The sequence below is a fragment of the Oxyura jamaicensis genome, chromosome 2, assembly GCF_011077185.1.
Source record: "Oxyura jamaicensis isolate SHBP4307 breed ruddy duck chromosome 2, BPBGC_Ojam_1.0, whole genome shotgun sequence".
Lineage (NCBI taxonomy): Eukaryota > Metazoa > Chordata > Aves > Anseriformes > Anatidae > Oxyura > Oxyura jamaicensis.
Window position 1 is genome coordinate 27884237 of NC_048894.1, and position 3589 is coordinate 27887825.

The window sequence follows — 3589 nt, forward strand, 5'->3', positions numbered from 1 at the left end:
TTAAGTGAGTCTCAGAGACAGATTATTCTGGCAGGTGGTCCTCATTGCCAGCATGCTTGATTGGTACAGTAAACCAATTCACTTACACTCGTGGATAGCTTTCCAGTCTCATCCTCCCTACAGTACTGATCTTTCAAGCACCACTTTTACACCCTGTTATGTAGATGAAATTCAAGATGTCTAGGACTTCTCTTGCATTCTTGTATTTAATTTTGACCACACTGTAAATATGTGAATATTATTGTATGCTATGAGGAAGGCAAATATTCCACTCCCAGCTGCCTTAAGGGTTCTTCACCATCAACAAAAGGCAGCAGATGGTTCTGTTTACTTGCTTGTTTTGTGGTGAGGGAGAAAGGAGCAGAGCTTCTGTGTTATTTTATTCTCAATTTCTGCTTCCAGAAAACTGTGTGAAAGAAAATATTTCACATGTAGAAATATCCTTTCCAACAGGTTATATTTCCATATGAGTCCTTGCACTCTTCCATAGCCACTGTTTCGAGAATTTTGCGAAATGTCTCATCAGTGGATTGTTAAGCTCTTAAAAGCTTCTGATCCATTCTATGTTGTCCACAACTGTGTTCTTCAGGTCCACACTCTCTGGCACATAGATACATAAATAAATGAATAAACAGTACTTTCTAGACACTAAGGTGTGGCTCACCTTGAGAGAGGAAGAGTTAAAACTAAGAGAGGTTACTAAGTGCAATAGACTAAGTATCACGGCTCAAGAGCTGGCAAAGATTTTGCTTTACTTCAGCATTTGCTTCTTGCTTACTAATTTTTGGTTTAAAAAGTGATAATAATATTAACCCCCACAACATAAGGTAATTTGGGGGGATTTACTCTTAGACAAAAAATATAGAACTACTACAGTTTTATTTGCTGATGCAGTAGATACTTGGAGAAAAATAAGATGCTGTTTCTCTGTCAGTGAAAATATTGGCTGCTCTATGTTATGTTATGCCATATATTTTGCCTTGATTCTGGATATACTCAAATATAGAATCACTTTTTTGTCTGCTGTACTCCATTTTCTCAAGCAGTCTTGTTCATCATTAAAGGTCAAAAAGGCTAAATAAGCAGTAACAGCAATATAGTGGTATCTATCTATCTGCATAACCACTAAATGTATATTTAACTCACAGCCTAAAGAAGCTTCAGGGAGTTAGATACCTCAGCTTGGTTGTTATTCATCTACCATTTTCCACCACTTTTTTTTGCACAGTATCTTCATAATTATAATGTAAATTTTCTGTCTGAAGTTAAATCTCACTTGATATGTGAAACTATGGTTTGCAAAGACCTGTGGGAAAATACAAATCAAAGCTAAAGTCCCTTGTGCTGGAAGTGGTAACTGCTCTCTCATCTCATTCTCTATAAAAGTGTCACCCTCATATTCATGATCCATTCTTTTTCTTACTGACGTGAAAGACAGGAAGACTTATTTCTTGTCCAAGGGTGGTCAAGATACCTTGAGTCTGGAGATCAAATGTAGGAACAGAGATAAAAAGGAGAAAAGATAGGAAAATCATGAGGTCCTGACATAAAAATGGAGTTTCTCTCTACGGAAATATTTAATTTTACATTTTTATTAAAAAATATATATTTTATTATAAAATGATAATTTTCTACAGTTTCTTAAAATAAAAAAGCACAGTGAAACAGTAAACTTTCTCTACAATACAAACTTTTATTTCTACAAGAATTGAAACCAGCTTCTATATTGCAAAGAATTTTTATATAAAATATTCTATCAGTTCTGAGTCATAGGTGCATTGTATCCTATATTTCTCCACTTCTTCTCCAAGTTATTCCTATCTGGTGAAATATCCGTCACTACTGTAGCTGATTTCTCAGGGATTTGCCCAGTGTCAGAGAGAAGAGATGCAGCAGACATGCTGCAAGAGATGGCAATTTTCCCAGTCTTAAGTTTGGTAACCTTATTTTCTTCTCCCTGTTTTTACTACCTTTCTATTGGCAATCCAATCCTGGCTCTGTGTTACCTTTAAATGGAGAATAACTGTAACTTCAGATATCATTGCCCACACTTTAACAAAGACTTCACCATTACTGTTTTCTTCAGATGAAAATCCTATTTCCTACTTAGCTACAGGTTAAACCAAGATGTTACTCATCATAAGATAGGCCCAACATCTGAATGACAGTCTGTTCTCTGGATATCAGGGTAAGATACTTGCATTTCAGCCTCTCTGTTTTTGCATTTAGACCTTATATATGTAAACAAGTAGAAGAGCAGTTACTGGTGGAATGACTGAAAGAAAGTCTTAATGCTACCACAGACAGTACGGTTGAATGATCCCACTTACAGCAGTATCAGAGAGAAACTGTGGTGACTAGAACAAAATCCTCAGCTCCAGTGTGATCTTCTGTAAGCTGTGACACAGCTAGAAGCAATGGCTGTGTCAGGAGTGAAAGAGAGGAGGCCAGTACTTACTCACAGGAGCCTCCTCATGCATCACTGTCATGCAGCCTGTAGAGAAAAAGAAGCAAATCCTCACTGTGAAATTGTTTCCCAGATTCAAGGAGCAGCAGCAGTGGTGCAGTCTGCTGCTCTTATACAAAGGGCGTCAGCCAAGGGAACAGAGGTAGTCCTGTGAAAACAACAATTTGCTGAACCTATTTAAACAACATCCATGTAGTGTTAATAAAAGCCGCGCAGCATAACGATGGAGGAGGAGTATATTAAGCAAGTGTGGAGATGAGGCATGAGAGAAAGAGAGTGCTTTGGAAAATAAAACAATTCAGCTATATTTTCTTGCCTGATTACATTGGAAGCAGCTGTGGCTAAGCCAGTGCAGTTCTGGGGAGCTCTGTCAGTTATTATTCAACACAAACTGCAAACCAATTAGAAACATACCTCAGGATGGGTACCCATCACAGGGACCCCATTACATTTTACATAGAAAATTAGAAACTGTCAGAAAATGACCAGCCTAAAGGATTAAAATAATCAGCAGTTTTAATACTATGAAAAGTATTTCCTTTAGTCTCTGTTACAGCTGCCTGTCTGCAAGGCTCTGGGCCTCCTAAGCAAATGAGAACAGGGAAAATCAGCACCAGCCCTGAGCAAACCATGAAGAGCATGTGGACCAACAGGTATGCACGGGCTTCTGTCTTCTCTAGGTCTGACAGCTCATGCCATTCACAGTCAGGTACGAGTTGACAGTGTCATAGAGAATGATGCAGTAAACCAGCTTAAGCATACCTGTGCAAAAATTGGGTTTCCCTAACTCATATAAGCCCTTCCTGCCTGCCTTGTAATTAACTTTGACCAATTTAGAAATGGAGAGTTGCTCAAAATCTGCCTGATCTGATCATTACACAGCACTTTGAAGAAGAAACAAGTACGTGATCCAGCCTGAACTCCTGGGCACATTAAGGTGGCTGACATATTTGAAACAAGCCAGAAAGAGTATTTAGTCCATCTCAGCATTTCCTAGCTACTTAAAAGGATAATTGAAACTATAGGATATAATTTGATTTTATACTTTATTGCTATTTATTGGTATTCAGTCACCACAACTGCAATGTATACAAATAAAGGCAAGTACTTAAAACATCAGCT

At 37.9% G+C, this 3589-nt stretch overlaps 1 long non-coding RNA gene across 1 annotated transcript; it reads right to left on the bottom strand.

Moving 5' to 3' along the window:
* Nucleotides 1-1345: 1345 nt before the first annotated feature.
* Nucleotides 1346-2779, bottom strand: LOC118163210. Its single transcript, XR_004748919.1, has 3 exons — nucleotides 2641-2779; nucleotides 2331-2494; nucleotides 1346-1481 (listed from the first exon to the last, which is right to left on the bottom strand). It is a non-coding gene; the product is annotated as an uncharacterized LOC118163210 (long non-coding RNA).
* Nucleotides 2780-3589: the final 810 nt, after the last annotated feature.